The sequence below is a fragment of the Protopterus annectens genome, chromosome 14.part0 (assembly GCF_019279795.1).
Source record: "Protopterus annectens isolate FY-2018-M chromosome 14.part0, PAN1.0, whole genome shotgun sequence".
NCBI classification, from domain to species: Eukaryota; Metazoa; Chordata; order Ceratodontiformes; family Protopteridae; genus Protopterus; species Protopterus annectens.
Genome location: NC_056748.1, coordinates 992,750,932 through 992,767,497, shown reverse-complemented (window position 1 = coordinate 992,767,497; position 16,566 = coordinate 992,750,932). Strand labels below are relative to the sequence as shown.

The window sequence follows — 16,566 nt, the reverse complement described above, 5'->3', positions numbered from 1 at the left end:
GTGGTGCTATTAGTGATGTCTCTGCAACAACTACAGTTATGACAAGGAAACGTTCCACATCTGTTAGCAATCTTACCATCATTCTCTGCTTTGTGATCTTTATACCATAATCTCCTTTCTAAATTCTTATAGTTCCTGTAGGCGAAACTTGGTTCATTGTCTATCAGACACTTCAACTCAGGCATAGTTGTTAAGATATTCCAATTATTTTGTATTACTCTTTTCACATCATTGGTCCTTCTGTTAAATGTGGTCACATACCTAATTTTACCCTTATTTGGTAATGAATGTCTGTCCTAGTTTCACTGAGAAAAGGTTTAGCCCCCCATTCCCCCCCATTAGTTACTACATTCATGGTTTCTTCCACTACTGCCACGTTGTATCCCCTTTCCTGGAACTTACGTACATGCACCTGCTTCTTGTAGGCACTAGTATTTATAATTCCCATATGTTTTATCTAATTGCACATCTAAATAGGTAATTTGTTTAGTGGAGCAACTCATTTTAAATCTTAAAAAATCAGTGGTACCCTCTAAATACTCCACATACCTTCTCAAGGTGTCTTCATCTGCTTTCCATATTAAAAAACAATCATCTACAAAACGCGTATATAATAAAATGTTTGCATTTAACAAGTTTTTATCACTATAAATAAATTTATTCTCCCACTGGCTCAGTACTAAATTTGCATAGGTGTTTACCATGGGAGTACCCATGGCCACACTGGTAACCTGCAAATATGGTTGACCCTTGAAAATAAATACACTTTTCATTAGGACCATTTCAGCTGACCCTCGAAAATAAATACACTGGCACAGAGGAAAACACATATAGCATTCAGCCCATAATCATTAGGAATTACTGTGAAAAGTGAGCTGATGTCAAGTGTGACTAGTAAAAAATCACTAACCACATTATTACTATACCAGTCATAAAGCTTAGACAAATAATCACCCAAGTCCTTAATATAACTGTGACAATGAAAAAGATACTTCCGCAAAACAGTCTGTAAATATATTGACAATAGTTCTGTGACCCATGCCCTTCCTGAAACTATAGGTCTCATAGGGGGGTGGGTCACAGATTTATGTATTTTTGGTAATCCATATATTAATGAGGTTACTCAACACGGAACAGTAAAAAATTAAACAATTCTAGAGAAATATCACCTTGTAACTGTATTTATTTATTTATTTATTTTATTTTACATTTGTTGACCGGGCTAGTCTAGCTGGATATATGTCCATTTTCAGTAGAGGCCCGGGGAGAAAAGCTCCAGTAATTAAACACATTATATGAAGATAGACAATTCAAATAGTAAGGTGTAAAATGAGGGCTAATTAATACACATATTACATAAAAAGTCATGGTAAATACAAAGTAAAGTAGGCAAATGTCTTGAGAAAGAAAACTTATAGATTTTTTTTTTTCCCCCAAGGAATATTTCATAAGACTGTGTGCATGTCATTAAGGGAGAGCTAACAAGGCTATAAGGAGCAGAGACTGCAGGAATTTAGGAGGGAGAGAGGACAGGGAGGTAAAAAAGGAAGTTAATCTGGGTTGGTACAGGAGCAAAGCCAGTGATTATTGAGATGAGTTTTCAGCTGCTTTTTGAAAAGTGGAAGGGAGGACAAAGACAGGATAACAGAGGGTAATTTGTTCCACATATTGCCGACTGAGTTGGAAAAAAGACAATCACCTGCAAAGTTATTGGGTTTGGTTGTATTAATCATTAGTTTGTTGGAAGAATGTAGATGTTTCAGGTTATTGAAAGGTGAAATGAGGCTAGAGAGTATAGGTGTTTTAGTTGGTTGGTAAAGGATTTTGTGAGCTATTAAGAGCTGCTGAAGTGTGAGTTGGGTCTGAAGTTCCAACCAGCCAAGTTTTCTTAGGTTCAGGCAGTGGTGGGTTTTAAATGAGGATCCAGTTGCAAATCGAGCAATATTATGGTAGGAAGTTGCTAGTTTCTTAAGGTTGTTTTTGGAGAGATTAGTGTATATGGGGGAGGCATATAGTAGTGTAGAGATAAGGTGTGATCTGGCTAAGGTGGTCCTTGCTTCAGGTGAAAGGAAGGGTTTGATTCTATAAAGGGATCCGATTTTTTTATTAACTAATTTTATTGTGCTATTGATGTGAGTTTCAAAGCTGAGATTATTGTCAATGGTTATGCCTAATAGTTTAGTTGTTGTTTCAGGAGAGATGAGAGTGCAATCAATGGAAGAGAGAGTAAAGTTTAGTGGGGCAGATCTACGAGTAGGTGAGAACAATAGCAATTAAGTTTTCTTAGGGTTAAGGAGTAGAGAATGATCAGTGAACCATTGTTCAACAGTGTTAAAGGCTTTTTGAGTGATAGAGTGTAGTTCAATTTGTGAATTAGCGGTACAGATAATAGTAGAATCATCTGCATATTGTATACAGGTGGTATATGGGATAGCTAATTGGAGGTCATTAATAAAGATGGAAAATAGAAGGGGGCCCAAGATAGAGCCTTTTGGTACACCTAGAGATGTAGGGAGTAGACTGGATAGTGCATTTTCCAGAGAACTGCCTGTTGGCGGTTTTCTAGGTAAGATGTAAACCAAGTTAAGGAAGGGGGATCAAGTGAGAAAGATTTTAGTATGTGCAGAAGAAGTTTATGGTTTACCATGTCAAAAGCTTTAGATAAGTCAACAAAGATAGAGGATGATAGGTTGTTATTGCTACGGTTATAGTTGATAGAGTTGGTAAAGGAGAGTAGGGCTGTGGTAGTACTGTGGGAAGGTCTAAATCCATGTTGACAGTTTGCAAGTAGGTTGTTATACAGAAGGTGGCTTAGAATTTGCTTATGGATACATTTTTCTGTGATTTTAGCTATAGGTGATAGGAGTGCTATAGGACGAAAGTTAGAGAAGTCATTTGATTTACCTCCTTTGTGAAGTGGGATGATGTGTGATATCTTCCATATAGAGGGGAAAATACCTTCCTTTAAGGATCTATTAATCAGAATAGAAATGGGATAGGCAATAGCTTTGGCACCTATTTGTAAGAATTCTGCAGGAAATTTGTCTGCAGAAGGAGTGGTAGGTTTGAGTTTTTGGAGCAGTGATAAGATATAGGAGGTAGATACAGGTTGTAAGTGAAAGGAAGGAGGTAGGCTTAGAGTAGGTAAGAGGAGCTTAGAGGTGTCAGGAGATAGGTGACTGGCAAGAGATTGGATAGTATTAGTGAAGAATGAATTAAAGTCGTTAGCTGTTTGTGTGGGATTCTTTGGGTCGCAGCCCTGGGGGTTGGGTGTGATAGATTGGCCTGGGGATAAGAGATTATTAATACTGGTCCAGACTTTTTGGGTTCTTTTTTGGAGGTGTGTTGTAATAGAAGATAATAGTTCTTTTTGTCTAGTAGGATGGCTTTTTTTGTACTGTTTCTAAGCTCTTTGAAGTTTTGGGGGTCAGTTAGAGTCTTAGTTGTATGCCATTTAGCCCAAGATTTGTTTCTGAGGGATATTTTTTGCCTAGTATTATTGGTCAGCCATGGTGCTGCTTTAGTTTTGGTTCTAATAATGTGACTTGGGGCATGAAGATCTAGGATTGATAAGAATGTGGAATTAAAATATTCTACTGCTTCATTAAGAGGGATATATTTTAGTGGGGACCAATTACATTGTATTAATACAGCTAGAAAATCTTCAGGGTTAAAATGTTTTTTTGAACGTAGTGTCCTGTATGTGGTAGGTAAAACTAGGTTGGTTTTATGCCTAATGACATAAGTAAGTGATTGGTCACTGAGATCATCAGGGAGAGTACCTGATTGGTAGGTTTGTTGAGGAGTGTTTGTAAGAATAAAGTCTAAGATGGTTTCCTTATTATTAGTTCTGGTAGCACTGTTTATAAGTTGTGTAAAGCCATAGAGGTTTATGTGGGAGGTAGGATTTGTACTATTACAGGAAAACCAGTCTATATTGAAGTCACCTAGGACTAGTGTTTCTTGATGGAGATAGATGGAGAGTGAACTAAGGATGCATTCAAGTATGTTAATGTTATTCCCTGAGGGAATGTAAATACATATGATATTTAAGGCTTTAGTACTGCTGATTTGAAGTTTAGAGCTGATAATTTCAGCATTGTTGTCAAGGCTGAAAGTCTGGTCTATAATATTAATATGCATATGTGTTTTATGGAGAATAGCTACCCCTCCACCCTTTTTTGTTGTACGATCTAGTCTAATGATGTTATACCCGGGAGGGGTGATTTCATTGTCTTTGATGGTGGGTTTTAGCCATGTTTCAGTCAAGCATAAAATATCAAATTGGTGGATGTCTAGAAGGGCATGAACTTGAGGAGTTTTGTTACAAATGCTTTGTATGTTGACATGGGCAATAGAGAGAGAGTTGGTAGGTTTGGTGAGTGCCAGAGAGATGGCTTTGTCATGTTTCCTGAAGGTATTAGAAATGGTAAGATGTGGCCCAGGGTTAGGATTAATGTCTCCATCCAACAGTAAGTGGAGGAATATAAAATATTTTGAGTGGAGAAGTTTTTGTGGGGTGTCTAGAAGTTTCCTAGATTTTGGTTTACTTAGCTTGAAATGTGCTAGTCTGTGGTACTTGGCTAGTAGGTAATTGGGTTGAGTGGTGAGATTTGAGAAGGTAGGAGAGAGAGTTGGTATAGGTGAGGAGGTATGTTTAGATGTAAGAGGAAGGGTAGAGTAAAGTGGGTATTCATAGAAAGTTAAGAGGTAAGTAGTAATGAGACAGGAAAGGAATGATAGGTAAATAAGAGGTTTTAGTTTTGAGGGGATAGGTGTTGTACCCATTTTAAAGGTGGGGAGATATGCAGGGTGGAGAAAGGTAGGTTGTAGCTCCAACAAAGGAGAGGTTGTTTAGGTTAAGTAAAAGGTGGGAGGTAGGTTAATTAATTGTTGGATGTGATGTTCAGTAGAATAGTTTGAGTGATTGTAAGATAGGAAACTAACTGATTGGTTAGTTGAGATAGGGGTGTGGTCATGAGAGCTATAAGTGTAAGAGTACTGGGGCCGGGTGGGAATAGGGGGAAGGGTAGGGGAGCAGAGTGAGCCCGAAGGGCGAACGGAGCGGGTAGATACAAGAGAGTGGACAAGCAAGGAAGACAATCAGAAATATGTGAGTGAACTGCAGGTACGTGAAAAATAGGAGTAAGCAGAAGTAAGTTACCACATTCGTTAAGGGTGCTTCTAAGCAAGAGTAAGTTGACAGGGTAGTGTAAGGTGCATATAGATGTAAGAGAAGTAGAGTTTAGTTATTTCCCTCTATTATGAGGTGGGGAGAAGCAAAAAACATTAAAGAAGGGATAAGGTTGAAGAAAAACAACAGAGGGAGAAAAAGGGATAGTAGGTCAAGTTGAGAGATATTTATGGTTGAGATACAGAACGGAGGGGATAAGGTGCCACCTAGTGGCCAGTAAGTTGATTGCCACAAAATCCCTCGTAAGAAAGGGGGGGCAGGCTACAGGCTAGGGGAAGTTGGGAGACCTAATACACACAGGTGAAAGACGACTGTCTAGGAGTGTAGGTTAAAAGCACAGAGAGAAAAAAAATATATATATAGTTGGGGGGGGGTTATAGGCTGCTGGCTATCTTGAGTGGGAAACTTGCCTAGGGTAGCAAGCTCATACGAGAAGTATTGCTAAAAATGTCTGGTATTGAGAACAGTACATACTTTCTCTAGTTTTGACAAAGGCTGGCCGTCAGGGAGCAGGTGGATAATTTCAGAGTCCAGACTAGTTTCCAAAAACTTTCCAGGAGGGGGTTTGCAGGTAATTAGGTTCAGAAGTTCCAGGTTCACCAGGCTGGTAAGAAGTAGGAAAGGAGAAAGTGTGTGTCATAAACCACCATATTCACATCTACCACACACTTCTTTATATCCATAAAACCTTTCTTTAAGTATTTCTGTCAGATAAAAATCCATGCATGTATTTAACATAATTATCCCTATTCAAAATAATAGTAGCACCACCTTTATCTGCTCCCTTGATAATTATATTGGAATTACATTGCAAATGCTGAAGTGCATCATGTTCATCATATGTTAAATTATAAACCTTTTTTCTTCTTTTGCATCATATAGTACTCTTAGTTCTTGCTCACATAAATCATGAAATGCAGTAATGATGCGACAAAAATTAGGAATAAAAACACTAGATTTTTTACAAACATTTCAATCAGAAATTGAAGAGTCTTTAAAAATGAGTTTCAAATTAAGGTTTCTCGTGAAAACATTCAGGTCAGTCAAGGCATCAGTAATATTATCAGTTCCACTAGGTATGAAGTGCAACCCTTTACTAATAACCTAACATATGCCACAGTTAGAGTATAGTCTGAAAGATTAATAATATCTTTAGAATCTGCATTTACTGATTCTGCCAAAGTACCTTGTTTTGGACCTGATGAATGTCGTTTTTTTCTTTTTGTTCCACTTACACCTACTTGTCACTGCGACCTTCCCCTCAACTGGGTTCGTGGTCGTACTTCTGTTTTCCCCAGTAAATTTGGTGTTATAGTTTTCATGGTCTTCAAAAAAACCTCACCATTGTAAGAACTTGCATTTGATTGTATTGACCAAGAAATAGATGGATTGACCAAGCCCTGAGCAGATGCAGGTTCACCATTTCCGTTGGGTAAAGTTGCTGAAATTTGTTGCTGATTGGTTGGATTCTCGGACAAATGTACTTCACTAGAATTACCCTTAGATGGAGCAGCTAGGAGAACGTTTGACAGTGCTATTCTGTCTCTACAATTTTTAACTATATACATATATGTATATGCATTTCTACATATACATATATATATATATATATATATATATATATATATATATATATATATATATATATATATATACACACACACATACATACATATAAACATATAAATACACTCATGTATTTCCTTTGGGATGTTTTTTTTTCTTTTTATGGAGACAGAGTCTACAATTTGCTGTTTTCGGGCATATAATTGAGAAACAAAGTCACTAGATAATCTGTTATTCAGGAAGTAAGAGGTAGTGACATATGCCACTGAGCTGCTTGTACAGGCACTCCTAGCATCAAATTTGTGATTTTTTTAAATTTAATATATTATATATATGCAGAGCAATATATTTATGTGAAAAACTTTATTTTTTTCTTTTTAATTTCTCTGCTATTTGTGTTGAAACATTGAACCAATGCAGCTTCTTCCTGTTCGTATTGTTTGTTTTATAGTGAGCACACGGATTAGTTTGTCCAGTCAGTGTGCATGCTTTTGAATGCTGATACCATTTTAGTGCTTGATTATTATCATATTTTGGTTTGACTCCTCCCAGGTCTTCTGACAAATTTTGTTTTAATCTGAGAAGTAAAATGTGGAGAACAAAACATAAACTATGAATAATCAACACTACTTACATCTGTGGAAAGTTCAGAAATTATTTTACTTAAGGTTTGATGTGCATTTTGCTGGACTGTAATATGTTTTTTTTATTATTTAACATTTCATTACTGGAATGAGCCAAATTTCAGAAGAGGCCCAGGGAGAAATTATTCAGATGCATGTCTTTGTAATGTGGGAGGAAACCCCCATGAACACAGCGAGGACAAGCAGACTCCAAACAGAAGGCACCCCAACCGAGAATTGAACTGGAGAACCTCTTGCTGTGAGGCAACAACATTAACAGCTGCACCACTGCACCTGCGTGCTTTTAAACAAGCTGAAAATCCAGACACTTCTGGCATAATATTGTATCTGAACTTCTTCAGGTTACTCTGACAGCTCAATAATGTACCAGGGCTCATCCCTTTGAAAATAAATAACATACATGCATAGTGCGTGATTATTTCCCCTATAAATTATAAGTCTGCACGATAGTTGCCTGCAGATCATCACATGTGATAAAAATTTCATTCTGAGGTAGAGGTACTTCCAACATATTTCTGATATAAAGCAGTACAGTGTTTAAAAGATATGTATAGTATAGAAAACACATGTATTGCAGAGTTTTACTGTTTACCCAAAACACATAAAGGATTAGAAAACTTTAGTGGGAGATCAATAGTCTCAGCTGAAAAATATTTTTTAAAGGATCTATGCATCCTACTACATGAATATTTAAAAACATATGTGTTTGCTCTCCCTTCATTCGTCAAGGATAGCCAGGACTTTCTGTGTAAAATTAGTAAGAAAGTTTGGAATAACAGTATGTACTGGCTAAGCCTGGTCTGTGTACTTAATAAAGGATTTTCGACTGGAAACAGACTGCCTGCCTTGCTTGGATTACTTTTGAATACTTAGTAATGCTGTACAATTATATATTTTCTATTATTATTTTTTGTTTTGTTTTGACTTAAGACGAGTTTAAGTTCGCTACTTCTACTACTATTGTCTGATCTGATTAATATACAGTGATTAACTAGAAATATATGGACTGAAAATCTTTCACACAGAGAAGTTTCTTACACTGTGATGTTAAAAGTTTGCATACCAATATAAGGCATAAGAATGGTATTGAAGCATTATGTTATTTCTTGGGTGATTCTCCACTAACCCACTTTATAATAGAACTTGCGGATTTTTGTTTGAAAAAATAACTATTTTCTGTGTAATGGTGAGATTTACCACCAGCTGCAAGGAATAGTAATGGGGGCAGCCTTTGCTCCTATGTCTGCGAATATTGTAATGGCAAAATTTGAAGCAGAATATATATATATATATATATATATATATATATATATATATATATATATATAATTTATAGATGATTTAATATTTCTATGTGATGGAAATATGGAGGGAAGTTCAGTCCTTCATAGATGACTTGCAGGAAAATGGTTTGGGCTTTAAATTTGATGGCATACAAATGGGAAGGAAGGTCACGTTCTTGGATATAGACATTAATTGTCTTGAAACAACAGTCCATAGGAAATTTGGCCAGAATAATGCTTTTTTGTATGGTACAAGTTGCCATCCAACCACTTAATTGCTGTATTGCCTTACAATGAATTTTTTGAGGTTAAATAAACTATATAGTTCTGATAATGTATTTGAAAATGAATTTAGGACAGAAAATATGTTTATGGAAAGGGGGTATAATAAAAAAAATTGTGGAAGAATCTAAGAAAAAAGTGAGAGAATGCAGGTATGGAATAACAAAAAGGTATGATAGTTTGTTTATTTATTTTATTTTACATTTGTTAACCGGGAAAGTCTGACTGGATACAAGTCCATTTTCAGCAGAGGCCCAGGGAGAAAAGCTCCAAATGTACAAAGACAAGTGTAAATACAGTGAAATTATTACAGTGTTATCACAAAACTGAGATTTGTTTTATGATATGTACACACAGGTACATGTTTTTCTCACATACACATAGCAAAGGTTGGAAGCAAGTAGCTGAGAAAGAAATAGTTAAAGATTGCATCTGAAAAAGGAAAACACATATATTAAGGTGGTTATAATATATGGTGTAGTGTTAACTTTAAATCTTTCCAGTAGGTGGGTGATACACAGAATTTTAAACAGTTAAAGAGTCAGAGTTTTATTCTTGTAATGAGGTTCTCATTTATGAATTATGTTTGAGTGGGGGTTAGTCAGGGTTTGTACAGGGACATCAATTTTTGGAAGAACGAAGGGATTTTAGGTTACTGTAGGGGGTAATAATATTTTTCAGTATGGGTGTACTGTCTGGTTGGTAGAGGATTTTGTGAACAACTATTAGTTGGTTATATTGCAGTTGATAGGGTAGTTCAAGCCAGTCTAACGATTGAAGGTTAAGGCAGTGATGGGTTTTATAAGGTGATCCTTTGGCAAATCTGGCAATGTTATTGTAGCACCTAATAAATTTATTGAAGTTTGATTTGTTTAGGTTTACAAAGATTGGTGAGGCATAAAGAAGGGTCAATAGCAGATGTGTACAGGCAATGACAGTTCTAGCAGATGGGGTTAGGAATTGTTTAATCCTGTATAAAAAGCCTAATTTATTTATTAACTGTTTTAATAGTTTTGTCTATGTGAGCATCAAACTTAAGGTTGTTGTTGATGATCACTCCCAGTAGTTTAGTACTAGGTTCTGGGGAAATTATGGTATCATTGTTAGATATTGGTGAGAGGTGGTGAGGAGACCTTGCAAGTGGGGGAGAAGAGTAATAGTTTGGTTTTATTTGGGTTTAATACAAGTTGGCGACCAGTGAGCCAGTTCTCTACTTTGTTGAATGTGATTTGGGACAAGGATTGTAAATCTGTGGGGGAGGTGGCACAGCAGATTAGGGTTGAGTCATCTGCATACTGAATACAAGTTGAATCAGTGATGACTTTGTACAGGTCATTAATGAATATGGAGAATAGGAGGGGACCTAATATAGATCCCTGTGGGACTCCACGGGTGACTGGTAAAAGGGACGATATGTTATTCTTCCATAGTACAGCTTGTTGTCTGTCACTTAGGTAAGAATGAAACCAGGTAATTGCTAGGTTATCTATGGAGAGTGATTTTAATGTGTTTAAGAGTAGCTGGTGATTTACCATATCAAATGCCTTGGATAGGTCAAGGAAGAGGGCTGAGGAGAGCTTGTTGTCATTACGGTTTTGATTTATTGCATGGGAGGAGGGCAGAAGGGCTGAGGTTGTACTATGGCAAGGTCTAAATCCATGCTGGGAGGGGGTTAGGGGAGTGTTTTGATTCAGATAGGCAAGAAATTGCTTGTGGATACATTTTTCCATTATTTTAGCCAAGGGAGACAGAATGGCTATAGGCCTATAATTTGAAAGTTCAGTGGAATCTCTCCCTAATGAAGAGGAACAATGTGGGATATTTTCCAGATGTGGGGGATATAGGCTTCGTGGATAGTTTTATTGATTAAAATTGATATGGGGTATGCTATTTCATTAGTGGCTTTTTGGAGATATTCTGCAGGTACTATGTCTGCTGAAAGGGTTGTGGGTTTCAGTTTTTTTAAGTAGGGACCTAATAAAAGATGTTGGTACTGGATCAAGCTTAAAGGGGATCTTATTATCAGGTGTGGGGTTGGTAGTACTTGGGGTATAGGGAGATAGCTTACTGGCTAGCGATTGCACAGTTTCTGTAAATAAAGTGTTAAAGGTGTTGGCAACAATTTTAGGAGGTTGTTGGAAAGTAGTTAAGGGGGTAGGGGTAGTTGATTGGCCTGGGTGAAGAAGTTTGTTTATGCCTGACCAGATTATTTTTGTGGTTGATTTTGGTGCTTTTGTTGCAGATTACAGTAGTAACTTTTTCTAGCATAATAGACTTCTTTGTATCATTTCTTAGCTGTTTATATATAAGGTGGTCTTTTGGGGAATTAGTGGTTCTACTGGAGGTCCACGCTTTGTTTCTGCTAATATTTTTTTCTCTTGTATCATTGGACAGCCATGATGCTACTTTGTTATTGGTTCTGATAGTGCATGGGGGAGGGGGCATGGTTATCCAGGATAAGAAGAAATGTAGAGTTAAAGTATGAGACGCTTCATTTAGTGGGAGTAGCCATAGGTTGGACCAGTCACATCGCTTCATCTAGTGGGAGTAGCCATAGGATGAACCAGTCACATCGCTTCATCTAGTGGGAGTAGCCATAGGATGGACCAGTCACATCGCTTCATCTAGTGGAAATAGCCATAGGCTGGACCAGTCACATGTGTTAAGTTAATTTTGAAATTTAGTCTGAATAAAGTTCTTACAACTTCTAATGGTTTTAAAGGAAGGTTGTTGAGGGATGTCATTTCTTTTTCTGATTATATTGGTCAGGAAGTGATCACTAAAGTCCTCAGGTAGGGTACCTGTTTTATATATCTAGGGTAGGTTGTTTATTAATATCCAGTCTAGGATACTTTCCTTCTTGTTAGGCTTATTGATTCTGTCTGGGGAAGATATCATCTGGGAGAAGCCATGCAAATTTATATGGGTGGAGGGGAAGTCTGAAGAGCAAGTATTCTGGTCGATATTAACATCCCCGAGAATAATAGTTTCCTGGGGGCATTTAGTGGAGAGCCATTGGAGGATACCCTCCAAGTTATTTGTGTTGTCACCTGGGGGAATATAGATACATGCAATGTTTATAAATTTGCGTTTATTGAGTTGGTCCTTTGTGATGAGTATTTCTGCATTGTTAGTAAACAAGGCATTTGGGGTACTAGTTTTGGATACTTCCAGAGTGGATTTATACAAGATGGCTACCCCCCTTCTTTTCTTAGAGATGCGATCAAGTCTTAATATATTGTACCCTGGGGGTGTAATCTCATTATCAATGGTAGTAGACTTAAGCCAGGTCTTGGTAAGGTATAGTATATCAGGGGAGTGGACATCCAGGAGGGTATGTAAGTAGTGAATTTTCTTGTATATACTTCTAATGTTTAGGTGACACACTAGGAGTGAGTTGGGGGCATTATTTGAGTTTTGTAGGCTAATATGGGTGTTATTTGTGGGGCTGATAATAACAGGTGCAGTTGGGCCTGGTTTAGGGTAGATGTCACCAGCCACTATGAGGTTAGGTAGTAATCTAAACGCAAATAAAAGTTTGTGGTAGTATTTAGTTCTAGGATTAATATATGAAGCACAAACTGGATGTTGAGTTTTTGCATTAGAAGAGTTTGATGAGAGGTGGGGTAGTGGCTGGTTAGAATTATGTGGCTGATTAGTAGTACTGGTTTTGGTTCTAGGGTAGTGGGTGCCAGAGAGGTGTTAGTATTCATAGGCTGTGAGAAGATAGAGAATTATAACTGGGAGTATTAGGCAGTAAATAGGATTAGAGTTTGAAGATTTGTTAAAAGTATGTGGAGGCATTGTAGGGGTATTTGAGTAATGCTTGTTTAAAATAGAGTTGGGGTGTTTATAATTAGCATACAGTGAGAGACTGGAGAGAGTTTGAGTAATAGGGCTGGGTCCTGTGAATGATTGGTTAATGCTGATTGATTCCGATGAGTGGGACTAGTGTCAGATGAGGGGGAGTGGCAAGGTGATAATAAATGTAGGACAACTAGGGGCGGGTGGAATTGGGGGCAGGGTAGGGGAGCGGAGTGAGCCCACAGGGCGAATGGAGCAGGTAGAGCCAAAAGAAGAAGATCGAGGAGAACAATCAATCAATCAGTGGAGTGCTGAAGTCTGAAGGTAAGTGTGGTGAGATATATAAGAAGGTAAGAGGCTTAAAAAAAGATAGAAGTGGGATTATAGCAGAGTGATATAAGGAAATATTTGTATGGTTATACTGGGAACACAGTGTGAGAGAGAACAAAAATAAAGGGATAACTAAGAACTGTGTTAGGGGAATTCGATGAAGAGTAGGTAAAGGGATTTAGACACCCTAAAGCTAATAGTATGGAGCCACCTAGTGGGCAGGTGGAGCACTTGCATGCACTAATAGTATGGAGCCACCTAAAGGGCAGTGGGCTACTTACATGCAAGCACACTACAGGGGGTTTCTATGAAGCAAGGCAGAAACGCTAAGTCAAAAGATGGTGCCTTTCTATATCAGGCATTTTGATACCTCTGTAATTAAGCAGGAGTGGGAGGGGAGGTGTGCGGGTTCAAGGCGGGGGAGGGGGTAGACACAAGGTAATGCAAGGTTGTGAGTCAGAAAAACTGGACCAAGCCAGCTGCTAAAAAGAAGACAGGAAAACCAAGCTAAGTTAATTCCGGGTCAGTGTGGTGCAGTAATTTCCTAATAACTGCAAATGTTATGCTACTAATCTAGTACAGAGTGGTGAAAAGAACCACCACTCCTGCAGGGAAAAACAAAAGAAGTATGGGCTGCAGGTACATAGGTAAACTTATTCCAAGAGAAAGTAGTTTTAAGTAACTGATCTAGGAGTACTATAGGAAGAGGGAAATGGGGGGGGGGGGCCAGTAGTGTGCACGCATACAGTGAAAGGGGAAACATTAAATACAACTCTAACATACACTAGTGTAGCTGAAAGCACTTTAGTGTTCCACCGATGCAGGGTATCACAGCGCAGGGCAACGAGACAGCCTTGGGTTGATCAAAGGTTGGCCAAGACACAGGATGTAACTTTTGCTGAGGTGAACTAGTGTAGCTGAAAGCACTTTAGGTTCCACAACGCAGGGTCTCACAGTGCAGGGCAACGAGACAGCCTTGGGTTGTTTGGAGGTTGTCAATATGAAACAACAAACCACAAAAAAAGAAGAAAAAGCTGACAAACAGCTATTGTTGCTGCAGGCACACAATACTCAAATAATCCAGTCAGGAACCACTTTTGAAAATGGAATATAATCTATTTAACACATAAAGCGCTTTTTGTCTTACACCATAGTAAAACTTTTTCAGATAAAACCAAAATGCATTCACCATATTAAATACACCTCGTGTCCAATCACATGATTAGTATAAACCCTAGCCAATCGCTACCCAACCTGAACCTTAAAGTAACACTTTAAACCTATAAGATTCAAATATAACATTTAAAACATGATACTAATTGTATCTGATGAATAAAACTTAATATATACTAAATACATTTTATAATAAAACATCTTAATAAATACACTAAAATGTGGATATAAACATATGGATAAATAAATTAATCCAACGAGAAAAATGAAGAATGAGGCATATACGGCGCATTCCTCATGGTACACCTGTTCATCTACTAAGGCTATTACTTTTCAAAATACAACTTAAAGTACAGATTTCATTAGGACCTGGATATGAGTGGGCGTTGGTACGTAGTTGCCACTGCAAATCAAGTCTTTCCAGGTGTGCCGATTCAGGACCACCCCTCCCATCAGATTAAATACTATCAATTACCTTAAACAAAAACTTGTGATTTGGATTTTCAGAAGCGTGCCTAGCCAACACATTCTCCAATTTACCTTTTCTAATATAATACAAATGCTCATACACATGTTCCCTTAGTTTCCTATCAGTTTTACCAATGTAGAATGCGACACAATGTTGACACTGAGCTAGATACACTACTGACTTGGATTGACAATTATACCTATTTTTTATTGTATCTCAAAAAAAAATGTGAACACAAAACTAAACTAGTAAACAAGTCAGGTAGCAGCAAAACCAATGCAGACCAGTAAAAGCCAAAAAGATTTACTAAGATTAAACGCTTTTCGTTTGCTCTGTCAGCAAACTTCTTCAGACAACAAAAGTAATCACATTGTGAGTATATATACATTTCGCTCTGGGTTAATTAGTTGATTAATCAATTAACTTACAGAGGCAACCAACTTCTCTAATTACAGAGCCATCCACTGACAATAGTAAAATACTTATGCAAAAATACTAAACAGCATTCACAACCAAATAGTGGTAGTAATAAATCTAAGAATAAAGGGAAATTCTAATAATACTTAATAGTTATGGTAATAGTTGATATAAAAAATAGTAGATATAGAAAAAAAATATATATCTATATATATTATTTATATATACTAAATAACATATATCGATATGTGTCTTTTTTGTATATAGAACATTTTTTTTATATAAGTTAAATTATACCTATTTTTATTGTATATTGGGTACCCCTAATAGAGAAAGTACACCCTGTTGACATGCGTGAACAATAGTTACACATCTGATATTGCAACATGCCTATCGTACCCCCTTGATGGAATGGGCGACACTGAAAAGCTGTTTTAAATTCTGGCCCCTTTTCCAAATGACTTTAGGATGTTCTGGTAATTTACCACTAAGGGTACTCTCATTCTGGATAATAATCCAATTATTGATCAAAATAGACCAAATAGTAGGACTGTCCATACTAAAAGGTGTTATAAATTTCAACCAGGGGGTAGTATCTTCAACCCTTTGGGTTGTAGACGGGGAAGTCAACTCCAAATTTATCTTCCTCAAGATAGGTAAATACATTCCAGAAAGTCTCTTATCAGTTACTTCTCGGCCTTTTGGCTAAGATCAAGTGTAGTATCTTTAATTAATCTATTTAACAGGCTTTCAGGATAAGCTGTTTTCAGAAACATATTTTTTAACAGTAAGCATTCCTGCATGAAGTCGCAATCCCTGGATACCATACGGGCTGCTCTAACCAACTGCCCCTTGACAACAGAACATTTCTGGTACCAGGGATAGCTACAACTATAATGCAGAAACGAGTTAGAGTATGTCTCCTTCCTGAAGATTTTTGCATATAGAGAGTTATTGTTAAAATCCTTACTTAAATGAACATCGAGGTAGGATATCATGTCAGTGTTAAAAGAAGGAGTAAATGATAGGAACTCAGTGGATGAGTTAAAAGAAGAGACTAAAGAGTTAGCTATTTCTTCATCTCCATTGATTAAAATAAAAATATCATCAAGAAAACATGTGTAGCACACAATGTGCATAGTGATATCCCTATTTTTCCAAATCAATTCCTGTTCCCAATAGGCCATAACAACATTAGCCAGGCTTGCCCCACATGGCGAGCCCATGGCTAAACCTATTGTCTGCAGGTATACCTTGTTATTGAAAATCAGGTAATTTGAAGTCAAAATAATATCCAGGAGCTCCAAAACTAGTGAGATCTCACTAGCTGGGGCACCCCGTTTCCTTAACAGGGCAACGAGACAGCCTTGGGTTGATTGGAGGATGGCCAAGACACAGGATGTA

At 37.4% G+C, this 16,566-nt stretch overlaps 1 pseudogene; it reads left to right on the top strand.

Annotated features, from left to right (window-relative positions):
- The first annotated feature begins 15,847 nt into the window (after positions 1–15,847).
- Positions 15,848–15,958, top strand: LOC122789497 (annotated as a pseudogene).
- Positions 15,959–16,566: the final 608 nt, after the last annotated feature.